Source organism: Pongo pygmaeus, chromosome 9, assembly GCF_028885625.2.
Source record: "Pongo pygmaeus isolate AG05252 chromosome 9, NHGRI_mPonPyg2-v2.0_pri, whole genome shotgun sequence".
Classification (NCBI taxonomy): Eukaryota; Metazoa; Chordata; class Mammalia; order Primates; family Hominidae; genus Pongo; species Pongo pygmaeus.
Genome location: NC_072382.2, coordinates 72,012,158 through 72,030,879, shown reverse-complemented (window position 1 = coordinate 72,030,879; position 18,722 = coordinate 72,012,158). Strand labels below are relative to the sequence as shown.

At 40.9% G+C, this 18,722-nt stretch overlaps 1 pseudogene; it reads right to left on the bottom strand.

Moving 5' to 3' along the window:
- Positions 1-956: 956 nt before the first annotated feature.
- On the bottom strand, positions 957-2,285 carry LOC129008680 (endogenous retrovirus group K member 19 Env polyprotein-like; annotated as a pseudogene).
- Between the last annotated feature and the right edge of the window lie 16,437 nt (positions 2,286-18,722).

Sequence of the window (18,722 nt, the reverse complement as noted above, 5' to 3'; positions counted from 1 at the left end):
GGGGCAGGCAGGAGACAGTGGTCTTCCTGTATCTCAGCTGCAAGAGGCTTTCCTCTTTTACTAATCCTCCTCAGCACAGACCCTTCATGGGTGTTGGGCTGGGGGATGGTCTGGTCTTTCCCATCCTACAAGGCCATATTTCAGACTATCACATGGGGAGAAACCTTGGACAATACCCAGCTTTCCAGGGCAGAGGCAGGGCTTTCTGCAGTGCATTGTGCCCCTAGTTTATCAAGACTGGAGAATGGTGATGATTTTACCAAGCATACTGCTTGTAAACATTTTGTTAACAAGGGACATCCTGCACAGCCCTAGATCCCTTAAACCTTGATTCCATACAACACATATTTTTGTGAGCTCAAGCTTGGGGCAGAGAGATTGGGGTAAAGTTACAGATTAACAGCATCTCAGGGCAAAGCAATTTGTTCAGGGTACAGGTCAACACGGAATTTATGTCTTCCCTTTCCACATAGACACAGTAACAGTCTGGTCTCTCTTTTCCCTACATATCCCCATTTTCTTTTTAACAAAACCAACCTCGTCATTATGGCCCATTTTCACTGGTCGCTGTCTCTCTGGAGCTGCTGGATACACCTATAGACTAACAATAGACAGAACAGACATACAAGGATTAATACACAATTTGCAATAGTGGAACTTTTGATAGTTTTAACCGAAGTGATGGGGTTAAGATTTGTGAGGCCACCAGCAGCTTTCACGATTGCCTCAATTTCTGGCACCAGATTTAAATGGGCTTTTGATGACTCAAAAATTTGTTCTTTTAATTTTGAAGTATCTAAAGTAAGATTATTTTCTCTTCCTTGTAGATGGCGTCTAACCATGTCCCAATGATGCTCAGACTCATTATAGGCTCGGGGTGTAATACAAAAATCTGATGTATTCTAACACTGTAACTGAAAAAGATATTCCAAGCTCATGAGCCTATCATCTTCCATCTAAATGACAGTTTCTCTAATTTGGTTTGCCAATTTTTGATTTGTTTGGGTCTGAGAAGTCCACAATTTTGAGGAATTCTTTTGTCAATTATTTACATATTTTGCAGTTTGAACAGAGGAGTGTAAAGCAATTCCAGCAGCCACAGTAGTAGCTGTGACTGCAATAAGACCTATAATCACTGCAATCAAAGTGAAAATGAATGTTTTGGATCTAGTTAGAACTCGTTTTAATACTTCTGTTAAAATATGGACAGATGGGGAAGCCTCCCATGGTTGGTCCATGGACACAGGGATCCATACGCCCTCTCTTGCTCTTACTAGCAGAATATGGTGCTGCCAATTAAAAGTTGAATCAATGCAAGTAAGCAACCTACAATTTTCACAGGTTACAGTTTGGGAATCTGGTTTAAAAACTGTTTTCTACAACTAGCATATAAATGGGGGATTTTATGCAACCTTGCAAAGGAATTGTTGGATTGGAATTTAGGTTAATAGTATAATATGGTTTATGATTTCTTGTTCCTATAGCTTTAGTTTTAGACCAAATTCTAGTGTGGTGTGAGGCCACAGTAAGCTTCCATAATTCTGGATGTTCAGGACCAGAAACAGGACTAACTAACTTTGGTTGAGGTGATGAAATTTTCTTTTCACTTCATTTTCATGGATAGGGTGATTCTAACTTTTTGTAAACCTGGTCCAGCCTTTTAGTTAAATCACTATCATAGGCCGGATTAATGGACCAGATGGATGGGGCCTGTGAACATGACTGAGTCTGGCCCATACAATCATAATATAATTGGCCTTGAGGGGCCCAGTCTATAATAGTTTCAAATTCATTGTTTTGTAATACCACCACAGTATCAGCCACACATTCTTCTGAAACTAAAACTTCTAGGTATTTTGATTTTTTGGGAATTTCCTTGGGGCAAGCCTTCCCCTTATGCCTAAATTTTAATGATCTTTGATAGGAAGAGTCCTGTAAATTATTTATCTGTGGCCTGAATGACAGTCCACTTATCAGATAAGTATATCTACTGGTGGCACTGACAGTAGATACTTTTACCAACCAACTTTGGGTTGTAGGCATCAAGCATCCTGGTGCCTTCCCTAGGCAAATAGGAGGATAATGATACCCAATGGAAATATTTATCATCATTCTTTCTTCTTTAGGTTGGGCAGGGCAATGATCATCTGTGGGGCCTGGTACCCATGCACAATTATTAACATATACATCGATAGATTATCCATCCAAGTGACTGTCCGAATTAAGGGTGGGAAAGGCACATAGGCCCAGTAAGTATAATTAGCTGCAGCTGCTCCTACAGACATAGGGGAACATACCACTGTTGATACAATCAAAGCTGCAAGCAGCATATTCTCTGGAGTTTGTGTTACCCTTGTTTTCTCCAGGCTTTTTTAAACTAATTGTGTCAGCTTCTTTAGTGGGCCCAGGTCAGAGGCCCCGCTTCCTTGGTGGATGGCAACTTCTTAAGTAAGTTTTAGGTACCTAAATTGGAAGCTGGTTTTCTCCTGGGGAAATATAAGCAAAACCTCTCCCCTACATTATCACCTTTTTTATTTTCCATGTCTTATTTTTGTTGTCTTTTTACCAAATCACCTTCATGTGGGCTTTTTTTTTTTTTTTCATTTGAGAAGGAGTCTTGCTCTGTTGCCCAGGTTGGAGTGCAGTGGCACAATCTTGGCTCACTGCAAGCTCCACCTCTGCCTCCTGGGTTCACACCATTCTCCTGCCTCAGCCTCCTGAGTAGCTGGGACTACAGGCACCTGCCACCACGCTCAGCTAATTTTTTGTGTTTTTAGTAGAGACAAGGTTTCACCATGTTAGCCAGGATGGTCTTGATCTCCTGACCTCATGATCTGCCTGCCTCAGCCTCCCAAAGTGCTGGGATTACAGGTGTGAGCCACCACACCTGGCCTATGTGAGCTTTTTTTTTTTTTTTTTTTTTTTTTTTTTTTTTTTTACCAGTAAAATGTTGTTCTGCAGAAGTAGTGGTCTGATTTCTATAAATGTTTAAAAAATTTAAAGTATAGAGTGCTAGGTTAAGTTGCATCTGGGGAGTGTTATACTCCTTACTGTCTTTTTGTTTGTTTGTTTAACCAGTTGAGCTTTGAGTGTTCTATTAGTTCTTTTAATTATGGCCTGTCCTTGGGAATTATAGGGAATTTCTGTTGTATGTGTAATTTTCCACTGATTTAAGAATTTTTGAAATGTTTTACTGTAGTATCCTGGCCTATTATCTGTTTTAATTTTTTCTGGAACTCCCATGACAGCAAAACAAGATAATAAATGTCTTTTAACATGGGAAGTACTTTCTCCTGTTTGGCAGGTTGCCTATAAAAATGTGAATAAGTATCAACTGTCACATGGACAAATAATAATTTTCCAAATGAAGGTACATGTGTGACACCCATTTGCCATAATGCATTAGGACATAGACTTCTGGGATTAACTCCTGCCTCCTGAGCAGGCAGGTTTAGGACTTGACACTGAGTGCAGTGTTGTACAATATTTTTTGCCTGTTTCTATGTGATATCAAATTTATTTTTTCATCCTGTTGCATTTACATGAGTCAAGGCATGTGAAGGCAGATGATACTAGCAAGTCAGGTTGTTCATTTGCTTTAGTTAATGGCCCTGGTAAATTAGTATATGCTTGAATATGAGTAATATAAAATGAGAAATTTTTCTTGCAGTTGTTGTAACAAATTAAATAGCTGGTTTAACTGATCATCCATACTATTTTTGATTAGGGCTGTCTCAACATCCTTTGTAGACTGTACTACATATGCAGAATCTGATACAATGTTAATAGGCTGATTAAAATCTTGTAACACTGAAATGACAGCAACCAACTCTGCTCTTTGAGCTGAGTGATATCGAGTTTCAATGACTTGTTCTTTTGACCATTCTTTTGACCCAGTGTAAGCCACTTTTCCATTGCTGGAACCATCAGTAAACACCATCAGAGCATTTCCTAAAGGTTTATGTCTGGTAATTTTAGGTAAAATCCAAGTAGTCAATTTTAAAAACTGGAATATTTTTGTTTTTGGGTAATGATTATCAATAATTCCCACAAAATCAGCAAGACCAATCTGCCATGCATCAGAATTGATAAAGGCTTGTCTAACTTGTTCCTTGTTTAAAGGAACAATGATTTTATCTGGGTCACTTCCACACAATTTTACTATTCGTAGTCTTGCCTGACTAATTAATGTAGCCATTTGATTGAAGTACAATGTAAAAGTCTTAATTGTACTGTAAGGAAGGTATGACCACTCCACAAGATCTGTATTTTGAACAATAATGCCTGTTGGAGAATGTGCAGTAGCAAAAATCAAAAGTTGGAGTGGGGCTAAGTGATCTATTCTATTTACTTGTGTTGACCAAATTTTTTCTTCAACCAATTCAATTTCTTTAGTTGCCTTTGGAGTTAATATTCTTTCACTATTTAAGGCTGGATCCCCTCTCAAGATAGAGAACAAATTTGGCATGGCATAAATAGAGATGCCTAGAGTTGGTTGAATCCAATCAATATCTCCTAGCAATTTTTGAAAGTCATTTAATGTTTTTAATGTGTCTTTTTATATTTTTTGTGGTTTAATCTTTCTTTTCCTCTACCTGCATTCCCAAATAATGAAAAGGAGTAGAGGTCTGAATCTTATCAGATGCTATTGTCACACCTGCATTTGCAACTTCTGTCTGCAGAAATATGTAACAGTCAATTAATTTGCCTCTAATTTCTGTAGCACACAAAATATCATCAACATAATGGATGATATAACAGTCTGAAAACTTGTCTCTAACTGGTTGAAGAGCTTGAGCTACAAAAGTCTGACAAACAGTTGGACTAGTAAGCGTTCCCTGAGGTAACACTTTCCACTGAAACCTGGTAGCTGGTTCTTTATTATTTATGGCTGGTATGGTAAAAGCAAATTTTTCAAAATCCTGTTTTGCCAGAGGAATGGTAAAAAAGTAATCAGTCAGATTATAATTAAAGGCCAATCTTTGGGGATCATGGCTGGAGAGGGCAGCTTGGGTTGGAGAGCCCCCATGGGTTGAATTATGGCATTAACAGCTCTTAAGTCGGTCAGCATGTGCCATATGCCAGATTTTTTTCTGAATTACAAACACAGCAGAATTTTAAGGAGAGAAAGTGGGTGAAACATGTCCTTTTAAAAATAGTTTTTAAACTATTTTATGTGGCAACCCCAACTTTTCCTTAGGGAGCGGCACTGTTTGACCCAGACAGGATGCTGCAAGGTGAGTCTGAATTGCTCCTTCACTGTAGTGAACTGCAGGTTGTGCAATAATGGGCACCACTAGCCAAGTCACAGCAAGCCTGGTCTCAGGCTCCCTCCTCCAGCACTCACTTGGCTGAGGAAGAGGTGGCCATCATGGTTTTAGCCCTATGGCCCTGATGGTTCTGGACCTTTTCCTTTTAATGTTTCAGGATATATTACCTCCTGTAATTGCTTGTAGTCAACATTTTGCATTGACTGAGCCATTACAGACTCTGTTACATTTTTACAATGTGAACTTTCCATTTTTTTCTTGAACTCTGTCTCTGCCTCTTCTTTACAATCTATTACACAGCTTTCAGGGGCATCAGAAACTGAAACACTATCTTCTTCTATTTGAAACAGTTTTAAAGTTGCTTTAATAGTGGCCCAATTATTCCATACCATTAAGTGGGATGATTTTACCTTTCCTACTTGCTTGTTTTAATTCTTTGCCAATTTTTTTCCAATCTTTTAGATCTAAAGTTCTCTCTTCTGGAAACCATGGGCAGAATTATTCTATTGTCTGAAATAGCATAATTAGATTTTCTGTAGAAGCTTTAAGTCCCCCTCTTCTTAAAAGAATTTTAATGAAGCTGAGATAAGAGGCATTTTTACTTTCAGTTTGTCCCATTTTTACCCTGGGTTCCTCCCAGTGCACAAGCTTCCTGCAAGGCTGACCATGGACTTACTTGGGAATCTCTCATTGACTGTCCTCAATGCTCACATTCTTAGTGTACCTTCACCCTAGAGAAAGGCACCCACATTGGGTGGCAGATGAAGGAGGCCAGCCCCTCCACACCTGTGGGTATTTCTCATCAGGTGGGATGAGAGACTGAGAAAAGAAATAAGACACAGAGATGAAGTATACAGAAAGAACAGTGGGCCCAGGGGACCAGTGCTCAGCATACAGAGGACCTAGACCGGCACTGGTCTCTGAGTTCCCTCAGTATTTATTGATTACTATTTTCACTATCTCAGCAAGAGGAATGTGGCAGGAGAGCAGGGTGATAGTGGGGAGAAGGTCAGCAAGAAAACATGTGAGCAAAGGAATCTGTGTCACAAATAAGTTCAAGGGAAGGTACTATGCCTGGATGTGCATGTAGGCCAGATTTATGTCTCTCTCCACCCAAACATCTCAGTGGAGTAAAGAATAATAAAGCAGCATTGCTGCCAACATGTCTTGCCTCCCACCACAGGGCGGTTTTTCTCCTATCTCAGAATTGAACAAATGTACAATGGAGTTTTATGCAGAGACATTCAGTTCCCAGGGGCAGGCAGGAGACAGTGGTCTTCCTCTATCTCAACTGCAAGAGGCTTTCCTCTTTTACTAATCCTCCTCAGCACAGACCCTTCACAGGTGCTGGGCTGGGGGACAGTCAGGTCTTTCCCATCCTACAAGGCCATATTTCAGACTATCACATGGGGAGAAACCTTGGACAATACCTGGCTTTCCAGGGCAGAGGTCCCTGCAGCTTTCTGCAGCGCATTGTGCCCCTAGTTTATCAAGACTGGAGAATGACGGTGATGTTACCAAGCATACTGCTTGTAAACATTTTGTTAACAAGGCACATCCTGCACAGCCCTAGATCCCTTAAACCTTGATTCCACACAACACATGTTTTTGTGAGCTCAAGGTTGGGGCAAAGAGATTGGGGCAAAGTTACAGATTAACAGCATCTCAGGGCAAAGCAATTTGTTCAGGGTACAGGTCAACATGGAGTTTCTTATATCTTCCCTTTCTACATAGACACAGTAACAGTCTGATCTCTCTTTCTTTTCCCTACAACTAAATAAGCAAACCTCAAAAAGGCAACCTCCCAGGGATGAAATCGAGGTTTAAGTCCATTCCAAAGTGTCCAAGTTGACTATACTGAAATGCCCCCAATAGGCTGCCTCAAGTATTTACTAGTAATAGTAGACCATCTCACCCACTGAGTAGAAGCCATTCCCTTCCCAAGCACAACAGCTAGTAATATAGTCAAAGCTCTGTTGGAATGTATCACACCCAGGTTTGGACTAATAGTAAACATTGATTGAGATAATGGGACCCACTTCACTGCACACATCATTAAGGGGCTAGCCCAAGTATTAGGGATAAAATGGGAATATCATACTCCCTGGCACCTGCCCTCATCAGGGAGGTTAGAGAGAATGAATCAAACGCTAAAAAACTTCATTTAACCAAACTAATCTTTGAAACTTGGTTACCATGGACAAAATGTGTTCCCATTGCCTTACTAAGAATCCAAACTGCTCCTCAGAAAGATCTTGGCCTGTCCCCTTGTGAAATGCTCTACGGGCTTCCCTACCTAAATTCTACTACTGACCTTCCTAAATTTGAAAGAAAAGATCAGTCCTTGAAAACTATACATTTGATCTGTCTTCTACCCTTTCCTCCCTCAGGACTCAAGGCCTCCTAGTGCAGACTCCACCCCTCAAATTCCCAGTTCACCAACACCAACCCAGAGATCATGTCCTTGTCAAAAGCCAGAAAGAGGGAAATCTTGAGCCCACCTGGAAGGACCTTACCTGATGCTCCTCACAACTGAGACAGCAGTCTGAACTGCTGAAAAGGGGTGGACCCACCATACCCGAGTCAAGGTGTCACCCTCTCCAAAGCCATGGACTGTCATCCCAGGGCCAACTCCCACAATAGTAACATTAAAATGAAAAGCCTAATCTGTCCCTATTTCCTCTTCTTTTTCCTTTAGTTACCAAGGACACCTTATTATCAATGTAACCTGATCACTTTTCCCCCAAACAATTACATTTGATGCTTGCCTTGCCATATCTTGTGTGACCTAAAAAGTCAAAGACAGCTTGGTTCTTCAGAAAAGTATCTTTGTCCCTCTGGGAGGACAGTATTGGCCCTCACTTGTTATATTTGCAGAGAGGTTATATGGACCAACAAGTATCAGGGCTGGACTGCAGATTCCGCCCTAAAGCCCTACTTCCACCTCACCAAAGAAACTACCTTCCCCACCTGAATTGCCAAACACATCAGTGCAACCCATTACTTATCTCCATTACTACCCCTACCTCCAGTAATTCAAACCCCACCTTAGAGCACTTCTATGGTTTAGGAGCAGATATAGCTGGAAAGGACCCTGTGGGTTTCTTTGAAATGCACTTTGTTTCTCCTCCTCCACCCTCTTACCAAACCCACAAAATCAAATTATTTCTTGCTTCATATCAAATGACAAAACTAAGGTACCTATAGTAGATGTCAATGACCTAAAGCAAACTTTAGCTATTGAAACAGGGTATCAAGATGCAACTACCTGGCTAGAATGGATTAAATATTCCATCTGCACACTAAATAAAAGTGATTATTACGCTTTTGCAACAGGCAGACCAGAAACCCAGATTGTCCCCTTTCTACTTGGATGGTCCTCCAACCACCCACACATGGACTGTATGGTAACTCTCTTCCAAAACCCCACAGCCTGGGGCAATAAGGCATGTTAAACCCTCTCACTGCTATTCCCAGAAGCTAAACGTCCTGCAGGTCAGCCCCCGAGGGCCATCCATTCAACCTCCAGCTATAAATGCCAATTTCACCTCCTGTCTCTCACAGCAGGGTGGAAATTTGGCATTCCTTGGAAGCTTAACTGGATGCAGTGAGTCTAAACCTTTCCAAGAACTAACCCATCAGTCTGCCCTTGTTCATCCCTGAGCAGATGTATGGTGGTATTGTGGTAGACAACTATTGGGTACTCTGCCAAGTAACTGGAGCAGCACTTGCATTCTAATACAATTGGTCATCCCTTTTACCCTGGCATTTCATCAACCCAGCAAAAAGAACCACCACCGCAGTAAAAGAGGTGTCCCTCATGGGTCTTTTGATCCTCATGTTTATATAGATGTTATTGGAGTGCCCCAGGGGGTACCAGATGAGTTTAAAGCCTGAAATCAAATAGCCACAGGATTTGAATCTGTATTATTCTGGTGGCCAACTATAAACAAAAACATAGATTGGGTAAATTACATTTACTATAACCAACAATGTTTTGTCAATTACAAAAGAGATGCCATTAGAGAAATAGTTGAACAATTAGGTGCCACCAGCCAGATGGCTGGGGAAAACAGAATAGCTCTTGATATATTAGCTGGAAAAGGTGGAGCCTGTGTCATGATTGGAGTCCAATGTTGCATTTTTATTCCTAATAACACGGCCCTCGATGGAACAATCACAAAACCATTGCAAGGCCTTATCAATTTAGCAAACGAATTAGCTAAAAATTCTGGAATAAATAACCCTTTTACAAGTCTTATGGGAAATGGTTTGGGAAGTGGAAAGGACTCATGACTTCAATATTTACTTCTTTTGCAATTGTTATAGGTGTACTCATTCTTGTAAGTTGCTGTATCATACCCTGTATTCATGGGTTAATGCAAAGGCTTCTAGAAACCACTCTCACAAAAGCCTTCCTCCACTCTCCCCCACCCTCTTCAGATAAACTCCTACTTCTAAACTACCAAGAGGAACAACCAAGCTGAATTATGTTAAGACATTTTGAAGAGAAAGAATTATAAAATAGAAAAGGGGAAATTTGTTAGAACAATTTCCTCTTCAAAACTTAACTCTCTTGTTATAAGTTGTAAGACTGTAAATTAGCCCTTCTCCCTGCTTCAGTCTTCAAAGTCCTCATCTCACTACCTTATTTGGAAAAAGTTTCAAATTTCCTTGTTGTCTCTGTTCTGTGACCAACCCTTCCTGCCTTGCCACACCCAGACATGCCCAGACTTACCTAGACATGCCTTCCCTCTTGCCTAGTTAGTAATGGACATCTCTTCCTCCCCTCCTTTTGCAAAGTGCGTGTTTACCCTATCTGGAAAAGTTTAAATCTTTTTCCCTATTTGGAGAAGTTTAAGTCTTAGCCAATCTGGATAGCTTAGATTGTAAGATCCAACTCCAGCCAATGGGGAAGGGACACAAAGAGAAATTGTGTTAGGGATAAAAACCCCTTTTCTCCTTTGTTTGGTGTGCTCTTGCAATCATGGCTGATGCAGGTAGCACCGTTCTGCAGAAGTAAATTGCCTTGCTGAGAAAACTTTTTGCCTGAGTGCTGGTTCTTCTTTGTGGTATCAAGCATTTGTTTCTAACATTGGGAAGAGGCTGGACAAATTTGGAGGAATATCTTAAAAGCCTAGACTCTGATGAGGGCTTAGAGGAAATAAAGATTAGGGAACATTTGAAACTTTTTAGAGATTAAGTGGTTGTGGCCAGAATGCTGGTAAAAATATGAAGTGTAAGGGCCATTCTGATAAGGTTTCAGATAGAATTGAGGGACAAATTATTGAAAACAGGAGTAAAGATCATCCCTGTCATAAATTGGCCAAGAATTTAGCTAAACTGTGTTCATGCCCAAGGGCTTCATGAAGGGCCAACTTGACAGTGATAAACTAGGGTACTTGGCTGAAGAAGTTTCTAAGCAAAATATAGAATGTGCCGCATGGGGGTTAATTTTGGCCCCTTACACTGAGATTCAGGAGCAAAGGCATAATTTAAAAACAGGATTTATGATTAAAAGGAAAGTAAAGTGGAAAGATTTGGAAAACTCAGCCTCTCGATGTAAAGAATGAAAAGGTGTGCTCAGCAAAGGAAACCAAGAGTGTAGCCCAGATGTGGTTTGCTACGGAGATTGACATGGATTGAAAGGAACCAGGTGTATTCCTGAAGACAATGGAAGTATAATTTGAGAGACCAAAATAGATGCCCCTTTATCAACTGATATGGACCCTAAGATTAAGGAAACAAAAGTTATCTACTGGTTGAGGATTCATGCTTGACTGGCATGGCAACTTCCTAAATTCCTTACAGCTACAAGAACCACACTCTTGCTAGTCTCCCTAACAACAGGAGCTATTAGGTAGATTGTCAAACCTTTCCTAAATGATTTACAACCCAGGCCACTACAATTCTGATTAGGCAGAGGACTTGCCTTACATTCTTTCCTGATAAACAATTGCAGACCTCAAGCCAGTTTCAGCAAGCTCATAGAGACTGCACAAGCTGTCTTTGTGTCCTATAGTTTGTCTTTTGACAACAAGCAAAAATAGTCAAGTTCTGCCTCATTTTAATGCTAAAACCTCACTCCAAAATGAACATGAGATGTATGTTCCATGTATCTTTACCCATTATGCATATGCTCAACTCCCCTCCTAAATATGTATAGCTTTTTCTCCAAACCTGCTGAGTATGTATGACTATCATGTAATACACACCTTGTGAGGCATAAAAACCAATCTGCCTTTTCCCTCCTCAAGGAGAGAACCTTTGATACAAGTTAGAGACTATTTTTTCCCGGTTTGCAACTAATATTGCCAATAAAATTCTTCTATTATTTAGCCATCATGGTGGTCTTTTGCATGACAGAAGAAAGACCCTGAAGGCATTTCAAAGATTGTTGAGGCTGTCCCTCCTATCACAGGTCCAGAAGCCTAGAAGGAAAAAATAGTTTCCAGAGAGGGGCCTGAGGCACCCTCCAAAGGTTTGCTACCCAGGGCTGTCTTGGGATTCTGCTCCCTAATTTATTCTGACTCAGTGCTTCTCAGCTGATCCAGCTATGGCCCAAGCAGCCCCAGGTGCAGATTGACTTGCCCTTTAAGAGGATACAAGCCATAAGCCTTGGCAGTGTCCATGTGGTGCTAATCCTGCAGGCTTGCAGAAAGCAAGAGCTGTGAAGACTTGGCAGTCTCCACGCAGATTTCACAGGAAGTTGATTAAAACCTGGGAGCTGGGGCAGAGACTTGTGGGGCAGAGCAACTGCACCCCTGCTAAGAGCCCCCACTAGAGCTGTGCTGAGTAAAAATGTGGGGTTGGAGCTGCCGCAGAGAGTTCTTACCAGGATGATGCCTAGTGTCGTGAAAGCAGGACCCCAGAACTGTAGCGTCACCAGCAGCAGGCAACGCCTACCTGGGAAAGCCTCAGAAACCTATAGAGACAGTGTTGTGTGGAGTACACAGCAAAGCCATAGGGGTGGGACTGCCTGGGGCTGCCAGGAGGCTTTACATAAAATGAAAAGCAATTATTGTCTAGCTTTAAGATGTAATGTCTGCCCTGCTGAGTTTTGGACTTGCTTGGGACACATTATTCCTTTCTTTTTGCCTATTTCTCCCTTTTGGAATAAGGATGTCTGTCTTATGTCTATAGCATCAATGTATCTTGGAAGTAGATAACCTGTTCTGATTTCACAGACTCATAGGTGAGGGTCTGCACTTTGGACTTTTGAGTTGGTGCTGGAATGAGTGAAAACATTGGAACTATAGAGATAGAATGAACGTATTTGTATGTCAGAACATGAGTTTTAGGGGGTGGGGCAGGGCAGAATACTATGGTTTGAATATTTGTCCCTGCCATACAAATCTCCAGTGTGGCAGTACTGAGAACTGGGGCCTTTAAGCAGTGACTGGGTCACATGGGCTCTGCCCTCATGTATGGACTAATCTATTCATGAATAGATTAATGGATTAACAGACCAGCTTGTTAACATTGTGGTGGGAATGGTGGCTTTATGAGAAGAGGAAGAGAGACCTGAGCTAGCACATTAGCATGCTCAGATCCTTGCTGTGGGATGTCCTGTGGCCCCTTGAGACTGTAGGGAGTCCCCACCAGCAAGAATGCCCTAGGCTCCATGATCTTGGGCTTCTCAGCCTCCATGACTGCAAGAAATCAATTCCTTTTCTTTATAAGTTACCCAATTTAATGGTATTCTGTTATAAGCAAAAGAAAATAGACTAAGACAGGAACCCTGGTAAAAAGCAGCTTTCTTCTCAGGTCTTTGAAAAATAGACATTAAAGTCAGTTGTAGGCAGAAAGGTCACCCTTTATAATTTATAGAGGAATGGTAATTATTCATACACATTCACATTTATACTGTCATCTCAATTATGTACATAAATTTCTCATCCATTCTGTAAGTTATGAAAAATTGTGAATATTATCTCTACTTTAGAGATGAGAAAGCAGATTAAGCATGAGAAAATGCCAAACCAAGGTCACAAGTGGGATATTAATGTAGAGTTCAGGTTAATATAGAATATGCATGCAAAATAGAACACCTAATGGATGACCTTGGCCTGGTCAGACTGGAATCATTACCCTTTCACATCACATTGGGATAGGAGTTGCCTGCAGTGTGCACATTCTAGTGAGTTGGTCTTTCTTATGAGATACTGCAAGTATAATAGTAAAGGTAAGGAGAGGCACAGCAAAGTCCAAGGTGCAAGCCAGCTCCACCCAAAATGCTCACAGCTTCTGGGAAGTAGGGCATGATCCCTGGGAGGCAAGACTCAGTGCTATTAAATGGGGCAGGAAACCCTCAGGGTTTGAGTCCTGGGTCAGGGGAGTCCCCTTATAAAGGCCCTGAGAGATGAGGCCAGAGCCGTCTGTGATCCCTGGGGATTCTCAAGTGCAGCACTTTCTGCTTCCATAGCCTTTTGGGAGAAGGGCAAAGGTTGGTGAGGATAAAGCCAGCTGCTCTCTGCCCAGGTTCTTCCTTCCCAAATTCTTTAGACTAGAAAAGGAAGGTGGCACTGGGGCTGCATGAAGCTAAGGGAAAGAGCCCAGAATTTTAAGTCAGACTGAGAAGTGTGAACAGAGCTGCAATTGGGGAGAAAGAGGAAAAAGGTAACATTGTTGGGGTGAGCGGGAAGGTGGGTGGGGGTACTCTCAGTTACTTCCCACACCTTACCCTCTGCCCAAATCCCATATTTCTTCATCTTTGCCCTCCAATAGAGGGAAGAGAAGTCTTGATAGTCCCACCTAACTGGTTTGTATATAAACCCCAGACACTTGCCCCACCACAGAGGATGCCTGCTTCCTTTCTGTGCCAAACACTCTGGGCCATCTCCAAGAGCTCTTAGCTGATTATTCCAGTTTGGATCTAGTCACTGCTTTTCCTAAGTCCCACCAGTGTCCCCATCCCAGTTAAAGGGCTTCTGCATTAGTCAAGAGGAAGAAAATGGGGCCTGAACTAGACAAATGTCAGAGAAAGGTAAATACATGTGTTCTTCTACCAGAAGCAGTCTTGAAGCACCTTGCATATGTGACTATCCTTCCTTGTCTGGTTCTTAATTTTTCAAATCTGTCATTCTGATATCCTTTTAAGATAAAGGTGTAGGCAACCAAATAGATACCAGTATTAACTGAGTCCATTCAGCGTATGGAGGCCTCTTTTAAGGAGTTTTGGGAGACATAAACAGACAAGTCCTTTGAGCATGGATATCTTAGTTCTGAAAACAATGAACAGTCTGGACAAAATTTGCACTACAGAGCAGGTCTCAGATTCTGGATATTAGGGGAAGACGACTGGCTCCATTCACGCTCCTACTCTGAGTCTTTCATTCTGAGAGGAGTTGATTTTAGATGAGCTTCAAAGGAAATAAGATTTATGGACTTGGACATCCTGTCTTTTTCAGAAAAATTTAAGAGATGCCATTTTCTTTGTGTGAGGATGGGTGAGCAGGTCTCAAGATGATCAGTGATGTTGAGAAGTTGCACAGAAGAATTCAAGGGGGATATGAAGACAAAGTAAAACATGCTTGGATTGAGGAAAATGCATGTTTACAAGTGGAGATGTACAATAGCTGTGTTTTTTTTTTTTTTTATCTCACAGGTTTGTTATGTACCCACCAATGTTCATGGTACTGAAGATATACTATATCTTGTCATAGTACCTACTTGCTATGAGGTCAAATCTTGTTCCTGGAAGAAATGTACAAATATTAATACTTAAAACAGTATTTTCCATTAAGAGGAGAATTTTATTCTGATGTAGGTAACAGAGGTTATTGTTGGGATGCTTAGAACTTCCATCCCAGATGAATTTTAAATTACAAGATAACCAAACATTCTGAGCTTGGATCATATGAGGGGAGGGGAGTAGTATTCTGAGAATGTCAGAGAGATGTCTTTCAGCAGTCTAGAAGTCATGCTTCATTTGGTGAAATATTCCACGCTTACCATGTATGTTAGAGCCTGAGTTTACGGAAGGGAATAGGCACAGTCCTTTAACTTCAGTTCCTTCACTTTGTGATTTGGTGAATATTTATGAAAGGACAGATATTAGAGAATAAAAGAGGAACTTTGTATACTTGTTAAGAATCTTTTGTAGCAGTAGTTGGTGATAGTTGCTGGTGGTTTGCATAAGGGTGATGATGATAGAAATGTAACAGGCAACTTGGAGATTTAGTCTGTAGGATGATCCAGTGGTACTTGCTGATGGTTAAATATGGTGCAGGAAGAATAGGGAAGAATCCAGGATGACTTGATTCTAGGTTGAGCAACTGCTTGGACAGGATGTTACATTCTGAGATATGGGTGGCACAAGCAGAGAAGTAGTTATAATTTCTGCCTCAGGCATGACAGGTTTGATATACCTGTGAGGCCGATATGTGGGGATAGTCTAGTCTGGAGTTTACAGGGAAGGTAAAGTATTTAAATTATATTTGACATTTCAGGATATGTTTACGTCTCAATGGTCAACAAGAAGAAAGATGCAGTGTTCAAGGTCTTTTCAGGAACAGTATTCCCTTTTTTAATTTTCAAGTTTTCTCCTACTACTGGATAATTTTACAACAGAAAAAAACCTGTTATTTCTCCCTTCTTAAAAACAAATTTACATATAAACACACAGATATGCAAACACACAAACTCTTGACTCTACTGTTCACTTTAGCCGGTGTTCTATTTACTTACTGGCTTTTACATCCAAACTTTTCAAAGGAGTGAACCATGTTAACAGACTTCAATTCCTCTTTTATCTATTCTAAGTCAAGTAACACTTTGCCTTCCTCTATTCTAGCAAAATAGTTTTTATTAAGGCATTCGATCCTCTGTGATTCCAAAAGCAAAGCTAATTTGGTTTTCAAATTCTTTGATTCATCAGTAGCATTTAGTATAATCTTACTAAATCAGTCATAATGTCCTCATTAACAAACTATATTCAATAGACTATCAATATAGCACATCACCTTAAAAATCTTCCTATGTTAACACTTGTCCACTATCAGAGTTCTATTCCAACTTCTCCATGGGCCCCAACTCCTCTCCTACCCCATTCTTAACATTGAGATTCAGTCCTAGGTTCTCTTTTCTCTGTGAACACTTACTATCTGGGTGCTGTTTATCTCTTTTCCACACATATTTCACCATCTTCACTTGAATTTCTGATAGATATCTCAAACGTACCCTGTTCAAAATTGAAGTCTTGACCTCCACCCTCCACATCTTCCCCATCACAGTTGGGAGCAACTCCTTTCTATTAGATGTTTATGCCAAAAATTGGGTCTCATCTTTGACTCTCTGTTGTCTCACATCCTATATCCAACCTGTCAAAAATATCACTGACATTATTTTTGAAATATATCCCCAATCCCATTACTTCCCACTACATACACTGCTACCTTGATCCTGAGCCAACTTTCTCTCCCTTCCCTGGATTCCTGCAATAGTCTCCAGGCACTTTTCCCCAATTCTACCCTTCCCTATTTGTGCTATTATCTATCACAGATGCCACAGAAAACTTTAAAAATGTAAGTCTCCTCCCTCTCTGCTGAAAACAATGTCTTTGGTTCTGAGAGAAATGAGGAACCTTTGCAAAGTTCCACAAAGGCCTATGAGGTCCTGTGTGATCTGGCCCCACCACCCTAACTTGATTCTCCTACTCATTCGCTTCATCCTAGCAGGCTGCCTGATGATCTTCGAATACCAGGTGTTTTTATGTCTTAGGGCATTTTCTCTGGCTGTTCCATTTTCTTAGGCTGTTCCTCTCCTGTGGGAGACTCCTATATCCTACATTATCTTATGGCTGTCTCACATCCTATCATCTCCCCTTTTTGTTGTAGCCATTGCTGTGGGAACCATTTGAGTGCTGGTGTAGGTTGATAGAACCTTGCTCAGCTGCATTGCACCCCAGAGTTTCTCTCCTTTTTTGCATGGCACCTCAGGGATCTCATTCAGTTATTCTGGTGCATGTATAGACCTAAAAGTGCAAGGAAATTCACCCTCCTTGGGTTATCCTTGACCTATAGGGTGTGGAAGCCAGTGGATAAGAGTTCCCCTCTTCTGTCTCTGGAGTGGACAATTATTTGGTTCCTTCTCCATGGTTCTTCATGTGGAACTGGTTACAGTGATGACTGCATTATCCAGCTCAATAATGCACCTTTGGATCCATATTCTCTTTCCTGTTCCACTCCTTCATCCTATTCTTCTTCATTGTATAATTTTTCTATATATACCTCTTGTCTGGAATTACAGGTTTGGCTTTTTAAAGAAACAAAGCCAGTATTTCCTCACCTCATTTAATATTTGCTAGAATTCCCTTTGCAATGAGGCCTGCAATGATCTCTTTATTTCAGATTTCAACTTCCCCTGCTCCCTGCTGGAATTCCTATCCTCATTACCCTTGATCCTTTTTTTGGTTTGTTTTTTTAAAATCATGACAGTGAACCTTTGTATATTATTATGTAATTTACTTACTATGTCCTTTTATTATCCTTCTCCAACCTTTAGCAAAATTATTCTAAGGGATCTGTTTTGTTCATGAATTTTTTCTTAACCGAATCAGCAAAAATATTTACATTTTTATTGTACTAAATTTGCCAAATATATTTACAGAATTTTATGTGAACATAGCATTGAACAGAATTAAAGCTTGAGACATGAAATAATTCAATATTTTGAGGTAGGGCTGAAGCAGGAGACTGAAAGCAGCAGCTCATTTGATGGGTAATGTAAGTATTAAGGGGAGCCAAGAGGAGAGAAGGAGTTTCAGAAGAGTGGTCAATTCAGAAAAAAGCTGCTGAAAGATCAACATGAATGAAGACAAGTATGTGACCATGGCATCATATAGAGGTCATTTCTGGCCCAAATGAGCACTTTTTCAGGTAGATTAGAATGTGCTAATACTACAGGAAATTTGTGGGAGTTGAATCTGAATATGTAGACATTCCTAGGTATTTTTATGCAAAGAAGAGCTAAACTTTGAAAAAATAGAGAGGATATAAGATCATGGAGGAGAAGATTATAAAGTGCTCAGAAACTTTTTTTCTTTTCAAGCATAAGTTTTCTGTGGAGGGAGAGATAGATGACAAATAAGGCTCTAAATAATAAACATTAGGCTGGGCGCGGTGACTCACGCCTGTAGTCCCAGCACTTTGGGAGGCCGAGGCGGGCAGATCACAAGAGGTCAGGAGATGGAGACCATCCTGGCTAACACGGTGAAACCTCGTCTCTACTAAAAATAGAAAAAATTAGCCGGGCCCCGTAGTGGGCACCTGTGGTCCCAGCTGGTCGGAAGGCTTAGGCAGGACAATCACGTGAGCCAGGGAGGCGGAGTTTGCAGTGAGCCGAGATAGCACCACTGCACTCCGGCCTGGGCGAAGGAGCGAGACTCCACCTCAAAAACAAAAAACAAACAAACAAAAAAACCACTAATTATACAAAAAGACATTTTGTGTG